Raw genomic sequence first — 16941 nt, 5'->3', positions numbered from 1 at the left:
CCCGTATTCTCTCTGCTGTTTCAATTTGAGTAACCTTCCAGGCCTCATTGTATGCTGCATATACAGAGGCTGCTATGAAACGCTTTTGACGCTGTTTGCGTGGTCCCAAAGTGAAATCACGCAAGTCAGCACCATCAGTAAGTAAAGTTAGGTGTTGCTTAATTTCTGCCAGTGTGGAAGTTTGTAGCCATTGAAGGCATAATTTGCCCACACTGTAGGTTGTTATTATCCCTGGGTGATGTCTTTGGGGATATCTAGGGTCTGGCCTGGTCATTTTGAACCCCTGTGTTTTGTTCAGGAATCTGTCTTGACAGTTATTAGTATCTGTGGGCCAGATCAACCACTGTTTCCAATCAGGATGTGTTCTGTTTTGGTTTAATATATGGTTTACGTCTATCTCTTAATCTGTAGAAGTGTTGCTAAACATTGTTGGTTTCGGAATAGACGGTTTAATTAAATCTTTGATTTTGGCTAGGCCAAGACAGGTGGTTTGTTGAACAGTGTCATTTAAAAATATCATTTGTTCTGGGATCATGCAGGCTCTAAACAAAGCTTCTATACCCTGTACTTGCCATTCTTTTGTACCCCAAACACTTTTCAATTCAACATTTTTGTCCCAATAATCGAAACCAAAGGTATTCATCTTTTCAAAAAATGAGTCTGAATATATCAATTTTGTGTTGGTTATCATGGTTTTAGTTCCTGTCTTGTTTGACAATTTAAAATAGAATGCTTCAGCATTACTTGTGTTAAAACCTGAAAAGTATGAATATTTGTCATAGATGGTTCTTGAGCTCCCCTTTGGAGGTGTTGCACAATGTTCCCATTGATTATAATTTAAAACATTTCTAGGTTGTGCAGATTTATGTAGAAAATGGTTACCATAGTGGTTATAACAGTACATACTATCATAATTTGTATAACCCTGCAAATAATCATGTTTAGTAAATTTAGCAGACATTACTAAGTCAGACATCATATTATTAATGCTTTCGAAGTCCCAATCATCAGCAAATGAGTTTGGTTTTACAAAGTCACTCAAGGAGATCTTAATTTGGTGTGGATATTTCAGGATCTCGACCGGACCATAAATTTCATAGTCAGTGTTGTCCCAAGCTACCCCACCAGGTATCGGATTGGCTGTGAAGTTGGCTGAAGAAAGTTCTCTTTTCTCGACGTGTGAAGATGTGTGTGGTTTGAGGATCAAGTTGATTTTCTGACTTGCTGTGTCCATTTTAGCATATTTTCCCTCAATGAAGCGTCCCAAAGTAAGTACCATGATGAGCCAAAGTATGAGGATAAATGCACCAAAACCCACCCAAAATTCAATCCATGGAGAAATCAGATATGTTTCTTTCAGTTGTTTCAAAAGTTCTTTAGCTTTCTCTTTAAAGGTTTTTGATGATGGCTGTGTCTTTGATTCACTGAAGCCTTCAGAGGAATCATCGAAGTCTATGAAGTAGCCGGATGCAGTTCTGTCAATTGTTCCAATCGGTTCAGCATTTTTGTTTCTTGCATTTTCACTTGGTACTTCATTGTAGATTGGTGTGTCTCTGCTAAATGTTTTTATTTGGGTTTTCAGAGGTCTGAGTTCTATTGCATTGTTGCATAGTCCTTCTTGTTCTTCTGTAGGCGTTTCGAATGTGATGAGCCTCTTTGTTAGGACCTCTGTACTGGTAGCAAACCTTGGTGTTCTGCTACTTATTGGGAGTCCACTTGGCCTACTGTTTGTTATCGGCCACATGTTGTGGTTTAACCAGGTCGATGGATACAACTCGGTTCTCCTTTTTTCCAGCAAGTGGCGGTAGCACAACTGATCTTGTCCCGTTGACAGACAAGACAGGAACTGCTTTTCTGTAAGAAGGCCCAAATTCCTTCTTTACCGCGATCTTCTCCCTGACTGGATCCCCGACTTTTGGAATCCAGACAGGTCTTGCTGGGACAGGTGGTGGTTCTTCAGTGGTTGTTGGCTGTTGTTTCAATTTTATGTTGCTCAGGTCTTTTCTTGTTTTGTTTAAGTCCTGCAAAATAGCCAAACGGTCTTTGATATCAAAGCTTTTTTCTTTCACCACTGAAGTCTGACTATCAATGTCAGAGATCATCATCCTAGTTCCAAATAATAATTCGTACGCACTGAATCCCTTCAGAGAATTTCTTGGCAAGTTATTGAGACTACGTTGGACACTTATTAGATGTTTGACCCACCCAGCTCCCGAACCTAATATCCTTTCCGCTATAGATTGCTTTATGCCTTGGTTTTTTCTTTACACCATCCCGTACCCTCAGGAAGGAAGTGAGAAGATTCCCGCTGGGCTATGCTCATTTGGTCATGTTTCCCCTCAGGCTTGAGGGCTAGAGTGGAGACAATGGTCAAACGTAGCATGCTCTTAGCGTATATGCCATTTAGACTCGCAAATCTTTGTATAACAGTCCGGACGTCAGCCGAGTGCTGGTGATCTACATTATAAGTGGAACTAGCCTGTATATGTTAATCGCAACCCTTCCTTTTTACTCCTGATTTTTTCTGGAGTAGAACGACGAGGTATTAAACTGTTTCTCTCCCCACTGCGATCTCTGTTGCAGTTTGGGCAGTTTTTTACAAACATGGTGTGACGCAGGCTCATGCCTGGCCACCAGTACCTTGATTGTAATTCTTCCAGAGAATCTTTTAGTTTGAGGTGTCTGAGACCCTCGCCATATGTGCGTCTGCGATTAACAAGTTTCTCCTGTCCATGTTTGGAATCACTCTATCCCCCACTCCAGGGATTCGAGCAAAAGGGACGGAGTTTGCATCGATTATGTATGTATAATTGAGTGGATAGTTGATCGGTAACGCTGAGCAGTCGCCTTTTGATGACGTTTTCACCGCCAGCACTGTTTCACCGTCAATGTATTTTAATGTACGCTTTTTTCGAACTACGGGAGCCGATTTAGTGGCTGCCGCTGCGGCTGTTTCAGCCAATGAATTCCCTGCAACGTGAACGCCATCACGCTGATGACTCAGTGAGTGAGTCACGTGAGTCTTTGGTAGTTCTTTTTGTAAAAGAGCTATTTGTTCCCAGAGCAGTTTCTGCTTTATTGGTGCATCTGTGTTATCTTTGTAACCGTTTTGAATCCATGTCTGCAAATCCTTGTTATATGATTTGACGCAGTAATATGAATCTGACACTATAAGTGTCGGGAATTCGCGATCCGCATTATCTAGCGCCATTTTCAAAGCTAATATTTCAGTTTGTTGTTCTGAATTACTTTCTACTGAGTGTGTCTTTGTTAATAGAGGTTTTAGTTTACCTCCGCGCCACACTTCTTTTGTAATCTCACATGTGGGGTTGTATGCTTGTTCTCCCCAAACGGAGGGTTGAGCATGTCCGTCTGTATAGATTACACAGGCGTAATGTCGTAAAGGCAGAATGTCGATTGGCAGAGGGTATGTTTTTTCATATTCTAGATTTTCCATTTCTTCTAGTTCTTAGAAAATTGTCAGCCAGGCTATACTTGATAATTCATATCCTACGTACAAGACTGTTAGATGGGCAATTCTGGATTTTTTAAAGTTGAATTTGTAACCCTCTGCTGCGAACCCAAGTATTATGGTGTTCACTCTTTTCAAGTGAGTCTCCAAGTCATCATCTGTTAAGTAAATGTCATCGACATAAGATAATGCTTCATCATCATATAGTTGTAGTAATTCTGTTACTCTCGCTGAGAATACTCCCGGGCTGTTCTTGTACCCCTGGGCTAACCGACAGTATTGTTTTTGAGTGCCATTTATTGAGAACGCAGTTAAATATCTGCTCTCTGGTGCTATGTTTTGACAAAAGAATCCATTAGAGATGTCTAATGTTGTTTTGTATTTTTTGCGCACTATGTTATTCATTAGTGCAGCACTATGTGAGTTTTGCACTGCAAAAGTTTTTCAACATGTGTTAAGGTGTCGGTAATCCAAAACTAGACGATATGAATTGTCTGGTTTGGAGACCGGACACAAAGGGTTGTTCATTTGTGAGGTGCAAGTTTCAATCACCCCCTGGTATTCTAGCTGATCTAGTATTTCATTTACCTGTTTTTTAGCTTCTTGCTTAATTGGGTACTGCCTTTGTGCAGTTGGTTGTGATTTTAACTGGATTTTGTGAGGAGGAGAATCCTCATCCCATCCCACGTGATTTTTATATAAAGCAGGAGCTAGAGCCACTGCCCACTTTCTAGCAAGTGTGTATTTTTTATGAATTGGAATTTGATTTGAGAAGGCAGGCATAATTATTTCTTCGCCATGAGGGCACTCCCTGACAAACTCTGGTGGCCAGTCTTTTTCAGCTAGAAGGATATCATAGCCCTTGGAGAGATTATCCCAAAATAGTCCCCTTATTTTCCTAGTCTTATCTCCCTCTATACGCAATGTTATTTCGTATATTTTGTGAGGTTTGCTAACTCTGGTGTCCGCAGTTTCCACTTGAAGATATTCATTCGTGTCCACTGTCTCCAGATGATTCATAAGGACTTTGCGAGCTATGCTCACTTCTGCTGCACTGTCTAGCATTGTCTGAGCCCACTCTCCGTTTTTCAGTTGTGTCCTCAGTTTTCTCGGCATTGTTAACTACCTTGATACTGGCTACCTTCTGTTTTGGAAATTGTAATTTCTTTTTTAGTTGAGCAGGTTCCTTGTCTTTGGACTTGGCGTGCTCTTCTCTTTGTTCTGATCGTCCTCTTCTTTCCGATTTCTGCGAGGAAGTCTGAAAAGATTGAGAGGGACGTGTATCAATGTCTTGATATCTATCAGGCTTTTTTATATTATCCCTATTTCTAAGGTTATATCTATTCCCAGAGGGGTCACTTTGTGGTGACCTGTGTCTCTGGTTCGGAGATTTTTCTCTTCGCCTAGGAAACCTTCCTCTGGACTGGAATTTCTTTTCTTTAGGATTGGATTGTTTGTTTCCATCCCAGTTCTTTTTTGGTGATGTAGATTTATTATTAAAAAATATTTTTTCTGGACTTTCAATCAGTTGCGGTTTTACTGGTATTCCACCTAAACTATCTCTACCTAGTTCCTCATAGGATTTTTCTATGATTCTGGCAATTTCAGCTGGTTGGTCTGCTATATCTGTCTCTTTTAACCTCTGGCGGATCGCCACGTTTGCTGCTTCACCTTTTATGTTGGCTAGTAATATAGCCGAGACCTGCTTGAAGTCTTTTAGTAATTTCATACCAAGAGTTAAAGCGGGTTCAGGACCATATTCATCTTGAATTTGTTTTAGCACATCTGGTATTACCGAAATGGATGGAACACCGTGCGTTTTTGTGTAGATGGAAGCAAAGACTGTACCCCAAGTGTCACAGTCCTCAATGTGTGGTGCGATTCCCATTGGAAGACAGATAATCAGAATCCTGTGTTTTTCTAGCGGGGTGGTGTCAGGAAACACCGCCTCTATTTGGGTGATTTTTTGCGCTAGCCAGAATGGTATTTGTTCCCGTTTAGTCGGTACTTTACCTAGGCAGGACTGGATGTTCTGTGGTGTAATTTTATTTGTGTTCCCCTGGTGAGGGGTCAGCTGTGGGAGTTTAATCGCTGGCTGAATTGTTGAAGTCCGCATCACATACTGGACTAATTGTCTATGTATTTTTATTAATTGTTTTAGCTGTGTTAACAGCTCTGCTGCTGGCATCTCATTGATGTCTGGATGTGGTGTGTATGCGGCTAGGACCGGCCACGTTGCTCCTGGTCTACCTAAAGGACCGAGCCTGGTGATGTGATTATTATGTTTTAGGGCGCCATCAAATAAGAGCAAATGCTCTTGAAATTTGAGTGGTACTTCCACCTCCTCGAAAGGAGTGTACTCATTAGGAGGTTCCTCTATTTTGTAATAGTGGAAGTACTTTGTTACAGCATTTGCTGCTGGAAAATGTATCCATGAATAGTATACCTCTGTCTGCCGATATTCGTGTGCCTCAATTACGAATATGACTGTGCCACCTCTAGGTGTCAGTCCATTTTCTATAAGTTTTAGAGTTATAGATCTCCTTTTGATGACCGGGATGAGTATTATATCCTGGTCTGCTGCCTGCATAGTAGCATCAGCTGCTGCGAGTTCAGTTGCTAATCTAACTGCCTCTCTTTCATCCTCATTGTCTGACATTTTACTGACAGGATGGTTATTTCTTTTGTTTGCAGATCAGGTTTCTTATGGAAACAAAGGTTAGATGCACAATATTTTGGAACTGTTTATCCTTCAACGTTGACTATACCAAGAACCATACATAGGAGTTCCCTCCTGCGAGGTCTGGCGGATATAACCTTTCACCCACTCCAGACGTCTTTGGAGTATTGTGGGAAAAGGGGTCTGAGTGAGAAAGCACGACTGAGTTACTCTAAATGTCTTACGTTAGTTTTATCGCCCTTTCCAAACGCGTTGGGCGCCATGTAGTGTAGTTCCTATCATCCCAATAGGCTCTGCGCATTGGAATAATACCTACAGCAGTAAAGGCCTAGACCAGACGTTAACTAGGTCTACTACTGTCGATACTAGACTTAAAGTTTTGGGTTTGCCAGCTTAGCTCAGAGTTCACTAGAAACTTTCTCGAATGTTCAGGAAGGACTTAACTTCCCTGATTAGACAAGAAGGGATTTCGTTTCTGACAACCATAGAACATGACAACTTTGCTCTCCCCTAATCAAGAGTAAATCTCGAGAGTCGTGTGAACAAAAGGCAAATTATTTTACTCAGTCAGTACGTGCATTCTTAGTCTCATCAGATTGTAGAGAAAAGGAAGAGACGGGCGTTTTCAATAAAAAGGTGTTATTTATTGATCAGTCTCTTTTCTCATACAAGAGAAATGGATCGATATTATTGCAATACTTATAGCTAAGTAAAGTGCATACATTAAAAGCAATAGTATAAAATAATACTGTAAAAACATTGATATGGTTTCTAAGCCATAAGATGTTTTAAAATGAATAAAATATATTACATACACATATACATTTGACTAAACGTACTCAACTGGTGTTTCTAAATACGCCTACCCCGTGTACCTGACCTAAGTCTAATACGTGGGCGGAAATAGAAAGTTACAGTTTAAGTTAAGTTTGTTTTTGCCAAGTGAATAACTAAAGAATTCTCTGTGAGGGGTTATTCAGTTCTGTACCTGGAAGTTTAGGATGAATGAGGAATGGTATCTCTTTCTCTGGTCTCGATATTCCAGGCTGCCTGCGAGGGCTACCCAGAAACGCCGGGGCTGGATTTCTCGGCAGGAGAAAGCAGCGCGTCTCTCAGCGCGTCAGGAAGGCGGGGCTGCTGCCAGCGGGGTCTGCTCTGCTCTTGGCTTCGGCAAGTATGGCTGCTCCGTCTCGTCACCACGCGTGTGTTTGCATAGGGCAAGATCGGTAATATTTATACCTTTAAGGTGCCGAGATTGACGTAAGGATGGACATAGATACGTCAATAAGGATGTCATACGACTTGCTCGTTAGCACATTCTTTAACTGAAGTTCTCGGTGAAATCAAAACAATGGCCGCAGGGTTTTGCCCAGGTTGTCATAGGTTTGATTTGTTATGAGAACTCCGTATGCCTTATCAGGGGCTGGAGGAATATCGCTTGTCTAATTAGATCGCAAGCGTTATGACCTAATCAGATAACACGTTCCTGTGCCGTAGTGTGACTGCGTCAGATAACGGTATCTGCATCATGGGGATTTTCTGCCTCATGGGCTGACTGCTAGTTAACTTGTTGGTTTGTTTAACTAGAATAGGGTCAGGAATAGTGGGATCGATTCAGAACCTATAGGAATACATCACAATGTTGTCCCCACAGGCATACATACACTCAGCAGGTGCACTAATCCCATATGAACTACACAGGTCTGTATTTGTTTTCATGTACTTACCCTTCCCAGGCTCACATGCATCCAGGGCAAAGTCACTACGCCTTCGCTGCACTGTGCAGCACTCCAGTTCTACTTTATGTAGGTCAAGGATGAGTTAAAGACAGAGCAGCTGATCTTTAAAAAAGGTGAGTGAGCCTCTAGGCCTCACTCTAGTGACACAGGGTAAAAAGGACCTGTTTACTACTACTGATCACTACACTGTACGATGCCACCACCGGGCTTGTGCTACTTAACTCCTGTTAAAGGCATTAGCCTTCCACCACTATGAGGGTAGCGCTTTGGGCACCCCTCCTGATCCAACAAGATCCCAATCCATCAGACTGGCCTATGTCATTGCGCATGTGCATGATCCGTGTTTACCTATGACACAAAAATCAGCAGTAGGGATCCAGACAATAGTAAAGTTGGGCACTCAGTACAGGGTTACACCTTTTTAACCATGCAGTGGACTTTTCCATCCCAATATCTTCTCATGTCATAAATACAGCATTGTTGTCCTGAACGAATGAAAAGGCCCACGAGAATTATCCAAATAAGATACTAAAAAAGCAGCAGAGGATTTCCTGAGGAAAGTTTAATGGTCTACTCTAAAAATGGCATTGAATGTGTTGACCATAGATTGATGGGCTCATTTAAAGAAATACATCTATTTTTGTATGTGCTTTCTGTCTCCAGCCATTCACATATTCATACAATACAAAAATGCATAATTGCATGCAGTAAAACAATAAACAAGCTAAAACATTTAAAAATGATGATTGACGATTTTTAAAACTATTCCTTAAATAGAATCTAGAGCAAATAAAGTACGTCATGTTAATGTATTTTTTCCTCGGTGGATCCCATGCCACACCTCTATATTGCTTCTTTACTGCAAGGCACGGCTCGGCTCTCTTCTCTACACTCTTTCTACCAGCAATGAGCGTGTCCCTTATTTGCCAGCTCTCTGTCTATTATCTAGCTAGCTAATTAGAACAAAATGTGTTGCTGCTCTTTGAGCACCTCTTTCTCAATAGACCTCCTGTATTTTTCTTATTAAATAGAGTGTATCTTTCACAGTATAGGATGGAGTGTAATAGATCTTTCGGACTGCACATGCAAGTTTAGGATCCTGCTATTTTTCTTTCCAGATCATGTTAGTTTTCTTATTTTTAGCCAAGTTCCAGGCCGGAGTTGTCCACTTCTGGCCAGAATAACCTTCTCTGCAAGGGATGTGTGAGCTTCGTCAGATGGGGTGGAGAGTTTTTCGACGGACCAAACATGCCCATCTAGGATTGGTTTTCTGGTTCCTTTCCTGGAGTAGGGCCTCAGCATATATGCTTCGCCATGGAACTAAGTTTTGGTTTAGTTTCCATGTTCCATAGATGCCTGCACTTACATTGAGTTCTCCCAACATGGTATCCTTTCAAAGGGTGGTTACAACATGTTTTGCGCATGACGTCTGGCGTTTTCAAACCGTATGTTATTGCAGACAGTTGGCATCATTTGTGAAAGAAATTGTAACTGACATCAACACCATCTCCCATAGCATCCTCCTGGGCCGCATTTGGGAGCTTGATGTCGAGGGCACTGCTCTTAACTGGCTCAGGAGCTACCTCAACAACCGTACATCCAAAGTCCAAATAGGAGCATTTACCGCCAGTAGCCAGCCTATAGATAAGGGTGTTCCCCAGGGTTCCATACTGAGCCCCACTCTCTTTGACTTGTACCTATCCCCCTGGCCAAAATATTCAAAGCATACGGCTTTGATACAGTGTCGTATGCTGACGACACCCAATTATTAATCACGCTTGGACCAGATTCCACCTCTACGAAACTCAAATGTAAACAATGTATGACAGACATTAAGGATTGGATGACCATCAACCACCTCAGACTTAATGCTGGAAAAACTGAGACCCTACTCTTCAGAAAGGCCCAACAACTGTGGACCGACGGCTGTTGGCCTACCACCTTAGGACCCTGTCCTCCACCCATAAAGGCACATGCTATGGGCTAATGCGTAGCCTGGGAAAAATCTTTAAATGGATACCACTCTCTTCACGCATGCCATTAGTGCAGGGATTCATTATCAGCCGCCTGGACTACGGCAACGCCTTGTTGGCATCCATTAATGAAACACACCGAACAAAACTTCAGGTCCAACAGAATACTGCAGCCAGACTTGCCCTTAAACTCCCCCCCGTTCGCCCTCTGCCCCCAGTCTGAAGTCCCTCCATTGGCTTCCCATTAAAAAACGGATCACCTTTAAAATATGCTGTCAGGTGCACAACACCCTAAACAGAAAGAGACCCAACTATCTTGCCAGAAACTAATCACGTATCAACCTACAAGAACCCTCTGCTCAGCCAGCAAACATCTCCTAACCATACCAAAGACCCTCACCGTCAGATATGGTGGCAGATCTTTCTCCAAAATCGCCCCTACGATCTGGAACACGCTGCCCATACACCTCAGAACGGAAACTGACCATAAGAAATTCCGTAGGTCCCACAAAGCCCTATTATTCTGAACTCCCCACGCCCGCAGCTCGCCTCTCTGTCTCTCACTGTGAATGCTCATATTAGTGCTATGAGAACTAAGGGTGATATATGCGCTTAACAAATGTCAAATTACAATAACAAAATAACAATGTTATTTACAGACTGGTGGGCAGAACCACCCTCTCCATATTCCTATCAGAAGAGGCTCGGGACTCTAATGCATAGATTCATCAACCAAAATTGCGATCGCAATAGTTGCGAAACAGCTATTGCGATCGCACTTTATGTTCCCGCAATTCATGATTGAAAAACCAACCAAATTGCGAATTCGCAAAAAATATTTTGCGAGATCGCAATTAAATTTGCAGAATCAACGTGGAACCCCCTTTGCGATTCTGTAATAGGGATGTTCCACTGATTCTGCGAAATAATTAGCGAACTCGCAAAATATTCGCAAATCCAATTCATCAAAAATCGCAATTAGCGAACAAAACCAAAATCGCTATTAGCGAGGCGCTATTTAAGGAGAAGTCAAACCAGGTGGTAACCATAAAGTTCAATTGGAAAAAAAGAAAAAAAATTCAAAATGTAAAAATGGGCGGGGCAAAACAAACACACTTAAGGAGACACAGTAGGAGCATGAGGACATTCACAATGCCAGGTCTATACATCGTGCAAGGCGGCTGAGGCTCCAGCGTGCAGCCCGGAACTAACGCAGGATTCAGGAGCGCATCTTCCAGCTGCGGATAACACTCCTGGGCCAGACTGATGAGGAGATTTACTCCAAATACAGGCTGAATGGGTCAATGATTAAGAAGCTCATCGATGACCTTGACCCCCTGATGCAGCACCCAACACAGAGGACCAATGCCGTGCCCACCCATGTCCAGGTCCTGTGCTACCTGCACCTCCTGGCCTCTAGAAGCTTCCAGGGGATAGTTGCATATGCAGGGGGGATCTCCCAGAGCACACTGTCCCGCTGCCTACGGAGTTTCCTGGACGCCATGCTGACCCGGATACACCATTACATAACCTTCCGAAACAACCAACAGGACTTAAGTCAAACAAAGCTTCAATTCTACAACATTGCGCAATTTTCCCATGTAATTGGATGCATTGACTGTACCCACATCCACATCTGCCCACCCGCTGAGGCAGAGTACATGTACCGGAACCGCAAGTCCGACCACTCACTGAACATCCAGATGGTCTGCAATGCAAAGACAATCATCACTGACATAGTGGCCCAATACCCGGGGAGCACGCATGATTCCTTCATCTTCCGGCACAGTGGCATACACACCCGCTTGGCCAGGGGTGACTATGGCGAAGGACACCTCCTAGGCAAGTACACATGCCCACATACAGTACGTCGAGACCATGTAGCTGCGCATAACAGGCACTGACCCTCTACTCCTTTCATTCAGGTGACAGCGCCTACGGCCTCCGTGAGTACCTCCTCACCCCATACCTCAACCCTGCCACACCACAGCAACGGCGTTACAATGCTGCAGACATTCGCACTAGAAATTGCATTGAACGGACATTTGGGCTGTTAAAGAGCCGATTCCGCATCCTACATAAGACTGGTGGGGCCCTCAAATACCAGCCTGAGGTCTGCTGCCGCATCGTGGCCGTGTGTGCCATACTCCACAATATTGCTACCAAGCGGAGGATACCTGTGGAGATCTCTGGCAGTGAGTCGGAGGGGGGCAACCGCCCACCTGCACATGTGCATCATGCACGCTGGTAGAATCCTGCAGAAGGACACAGGCGCCGCAACCAAATCACAATGAACTATTTCTAGTGCACCCATACCCCTCACACGTTTGAAATAAATTCTTATTGTTTTTTGCACAATAGTATTTCTTTAAATTGTTTTTTCACAATACATGACAACTGTATTTCCTCATACAGCTCCATGATAGCGAAGCAGGCGTGCTTGTCTTATCAGCATGGCACTGCTGCTAGGTAAAATAGAGTCACTGGCGCCTCCGGCCGGACGCACCCAGTCGCCTCTCCTTGTCCTCCTCGCCAGTATTGGCCCGTGATGCTGCACTGGGCCTGGTGCTGCGGTGGCGTACGGTTACCACCGGCACGGACAGGCTGCTGAGGCTTGATGTGCCCTCACTGGCATCATCCCTCCCCTTGCTTGGCCATGGCCACACACCTGCTGATTCTGGACAGCAGTTGTGACCTGTTCAAAGGCCCTGGCGACGTCCTGGCAGCATTGAAACATCTGAATTTGCATCGCCAGGGACCGGCACGAAAGTTGGGAGGTCGCATTAACAATCAGATGGTTGGATCTGGTGTATGCTGACAGGCGGGTCAGCAGCTGGCGGTGGCGGCGGCGGGTGATGTCCTGCTGTGACACCATGATCTGGCTGTTCTCCATGACAGCAGCCATCAGCACCTGCACGCTTTCCGTGAGCTGGCTCATGTTGCGCGCTGTCTTATAAAGCTGCAGCTGCATGGCTGCCATGTGCCGTGCCTGCTTTTGGTCGACAGCAAGCATCCGGCGTTCTATGCCCAGCCCAGGATCTCGGACATGTTCCCCCTGCCAGCGCGTGTTGACACGTTGCGCTGCTGCCTCATCAGTCCGCTGGACTGCGAACGCATAGTGGCTGTGCGCCGTGTCTGCCTCCTGGGTGGTGGTGTGGCCTGTGCCACTGCCATGGGTATCACATGGGGTGGTTGCTGTCCTCCTGTGGCTGCAAGGGTGGCCCAGTCCACATGGGGAGGTTGTGGTAATGGTGCTGGTGGTTGTGATGGTCCAGGTCGTGGGGCAGGATGGCCCTCTCCCTCGGTGTCCTCAGGGCTCTCCTCAATCTGAGTGCCTCGCTGTCTGTGCTGGGTTGTTCTGACGCACCTGTGATGTAAATGGGTGCATGATTAATTATATGTATCTTGCCCATGGGATGTTGCAACATGCATGCAGGCTTGCATTCCCTGACTGGCTTTAGGGATATGTTTCACTTGACAGGTCTGGCTGTGTGTGGCTATCCGGGAAATATTGTCACACTACAGGTCCTACAATGCAATATGGCATTTCAGGTGTGCATGGCCTGCATTACTGGGGTTATCAAATGGCTAGCTCTGGAGGCATGGGCATTGTTAGGGGATGGGGTCGCAGTTGCATGGCACTTACCTTGGGATTGTTGGGTGGGTCGGGAAGTGTCCAGCCGCGTGACCCCCACGCAGGCTACAGGGTTGAGTGTGTCCTCCACCAGGTCTTCAAGTAAAGTGTTGGGCGCAACTGTGGGGTCTCCTCCGGTGGCATGTTGCTCCCCCAGCCTCTCAGCAATGTGTTCTTTGGCACGACCTCTGAGGTCGTACCACCTCTTTTTCAGCTCATCAATGGAGCGCTGGGTCACTGCAACAGAGTTCACCTTGGACCGGATGCGCTGCCAAATGCGCCTCTTGTCGGCTTCAGGCACCTTCCGGGATTCCTTGCCAAACAGCCTGCCATGGTCCCTGCTTACACCCTCGATGAGGAACTCCAACTCCTGTTCAGAAAGTGTTGTTTTGCATTTTCTGCCAGGTGCACTGCTTCCTGCTGCTTCCTGGGACATTCTGTTTTGGTGTGTGTGTCCTGTTGTGGTGCTGCAGGATGTGTCTTGTGGAGCTCTGGGCTGTGCTTCTTCCACTCTCAGGCTCTGTGTTCTGAATGAGTGAGAGAACTGCATACTTCCTGGTTGTGATGTCATCATTGTGCTCGAAATGCGATCTCGCAATTAACGAGATCGCAATTTGCGATTTCTGTAATTGCGAGATCGCAATTTCAACATGGGAAACGGGCGATTCAGTGATTTTTGTGCGATTTCGCGAAAATCACAATCGGCAATTGCGGCCGACTGCGATTCGCTTTTTTTATTCGCTTTTCTTGATGCATCCAATTCTGCGAATTCTAAATTGCGATTCGGTATTTTTCGCAATTTGGAATTTGCAGAATCTGGCCTTGATGCATCTGGGGGTAAGGAACAAAAATATCATTGGTGATCCCTACCATCACTATGGCCTGGTGGCCTACTGGAGAACGTGTCACACGGTCAAGGCTGTCTGCCAGTAGAGATTGCTGATGGTCTCCTAATGAAAGCTCTGCGGTTTCGCCACCTCTAATTTGGATGGGTAGTCGTGAATGTGGTGTCGCAGCCCATCCTGCCAAGCTCTAAATAAGAACTCCAAGGAAAATGCACTGAGGCATAGTTAGAGTTTGTTTGTTAGAGAGTGCTTTATAATAGGTTGGTGTCAAGCCTAAAGCCAGTTTCACTCATGTGATGTATGTTTGAAGGAAGGTTTAAACATTTTGGTAAAAGTTAAACATTGCATTTTTTGGTTGTGGGAAGCCAGGACCTTGGTTGATGAAACTTGTCTATTGGGATTTCATAAACATAGCAAATTAATTTCAGAGTATTTAAAATATATATATTTTTTATGTCAGAACCGCACTCGCGGCAACTGAGAGATTTGTTGTTGGAGGTGCTATTAGGAAATGTAAGGCTTCTCTGGCCATCCATTACTTTTTTATTTATACTCTGGGTAAGCAGTTTATTTATATAATTCACCTCGATCTCTTTTCGTATTAGTGTGTTTTCGCTTTTGTCTCTTCGCTGTTTCTCTACCTCTCCTTTGTGGAAACTTATCGGAAAAAATGCCCTTTCTTACTTCGCTAATTGTGCATTAATGAATTGTGTGTTTTATTGCATAAATAAATGGGTCTTTATTGTTTATCTTCTCTCATCAACTATTTTTGAGAATTATTATGTAGAAGAAAATCCTTAAATAATATTTAAAAAGTTGCAGGATTAGTTAACCTTTGGTTTGTAGGAAAAGATCAATAGTGGGTGGTCAACTAATATGTGCCTTTTAGTGGATATTGATGATGATCTGTTTAATGGGACTAAATGATTAGTGAAAACTCATTTACCTTTTAGATTCAGCATGAACTCGCATGTCTGCAAGGCCTGCTATCATCAATACTTTAACGTATACATTCGGTGCACTTTGTCTCTGATCGGAATAGTATTTCTCTCTTACCTCCTATTGGCTCTTTGGTTCCTCATTCTCCCTCCTAGATAGTTCTTGCATTCCAATACATTAGAGACACATTTACATCTCAAAAGTACACAGAATCATCACACCTTACATTTTTTGCCTCATTGAGTTGTATTTTTCTGTTTCGTTTTATCTCACTGCAGCAAGCTTTTAATAATGTTTTATTCAAGGGTCAAAATGCAAGCCATACCATTTTGTTTTGCCAATGATTGTATTTATAGTTATGTTACGTCCCTGCTACATGAAAATGTTCTTAACTTGTGATCTGCAAAGCCTTAGTGCTCATCAAATGCTTTCAAAGTGAAGAACAAAATACATTAGCATGTGACCTCTTACTTCTGAACATTATTTGGTGGTTTGTTAACAATTGCTATGTACAGTGATTTTGACACTTCTGAGCATGGGAGTGGCAAAACCATCTGCAAATGAATAGCACAAGCAGTCCTATTGCAATGTTGGAAGCATCTGTACGCCCAAAGAGCAAGACTCACAGCTTAACGGTAAACCAGACACATACCAGACCTTCATTCATTCTTGTATAGGACATGGGCGTTCAGTCGCGCTTTTCCAAAAAGTATTTACTTTGCATTTTAATGCTTGGTTGGTACTGATTTTAATGTTCTAATACTAGGTTTCGTATGGTTAACATTTTCAGTGCTATGTATTTCACCAGTTATTAGCGTAGTTGGTACTCCCAATTCAGTGTATTTAGCAGAAACCAGTGTTAGCAGCTCCTGGCCTACTTAGGCTCTACTTACTAGTTTAGGTGTTATAGCCCCTGATAAATGACAATATCACAGGGTACGTTATTTATTAGTTGCGATAAATAACACACCTTTTACGAGTTATTGGGGAATATAATGCAGATTCTGCTTTTTAATGCACCAAAATCCACATGGTATGGTAAATACGGTGCACATTTTCCCTGTTAAATTTCAGCATCTTCGACCTGTCGAAATTTAACAAAGCTTGAGATATTTAATACATGCAATAATTATCAGATGCATTGTATACCTTTAAACGTGTAACTTCGACCCTTGAGTGAACGGGTTAATGCACAGATCTTAATATAACGAGCCGCTCGTAATCAGGCCCATGGTTGCGCGAACAGTGGTGGACTCAGACTGTCGGTATTTATTGGCGGATTATGTCACTAATTGCATGCATCGCTAGATCATGAGAAACTGCAAATCTGTCAAAATGAAATCACTGTCAATTTACTGTTTTTTTTCATTATGTTTGCCCTCCCCCACCACGCCCCCAAGTCAGGTGCTGTCTTCCTATACCTGGAGGTCGAGAAGGGGCATGACTCTTATCCTGTAACCCTAAATGAAACAGGTCCCATCTGAATCAAAGTTATCGGCACCAACGCAAATATGTCTAAATTAATTTGAGGCCATTCCCGATTGCCTCAACCCCCGCGATACTGTTTCATAGTGTCCTTTTAGTGGGCCTCCATGTGTGGTTTGTGTAAAGATGTACCTTTCATATGTTACTAATTTTCGTGCTTTGTTTTAACTCTGC

General features: G+C 43.7%; 1 protein-coding gene across 1 annotated transcript in view; it reads left to right on the top strand.

Annotated features, from left to right (window-relative positions):
- Window positions 1–16941, top strand: part of MYO3A (myosin IIIA) — an 869350-nt gene that overhangs the window by 840729 nt on the left and 11680 nt on the right. The window lies entirely within an intron of this gene.

Source organism: Lissotriton helveticus, chromosome 10 (genome assembly GCF_964261635.1).
Source record: "Lissotriton helveticus chromosome 10, aLisHel1.1, whole genome shotgun sequence".
In the NCBI taxonomy this organism is placed as follows: Eukaryota; Metazoa; Chordata; class Amphibia; order Caudata; family Salamandridae; genus Lissotriton; species Lissotriton helveticus.
Note: the sequence above shows the minus strand (reverse complement) of the source record. Positions and strands in the feature narration are given on the sequence as shown.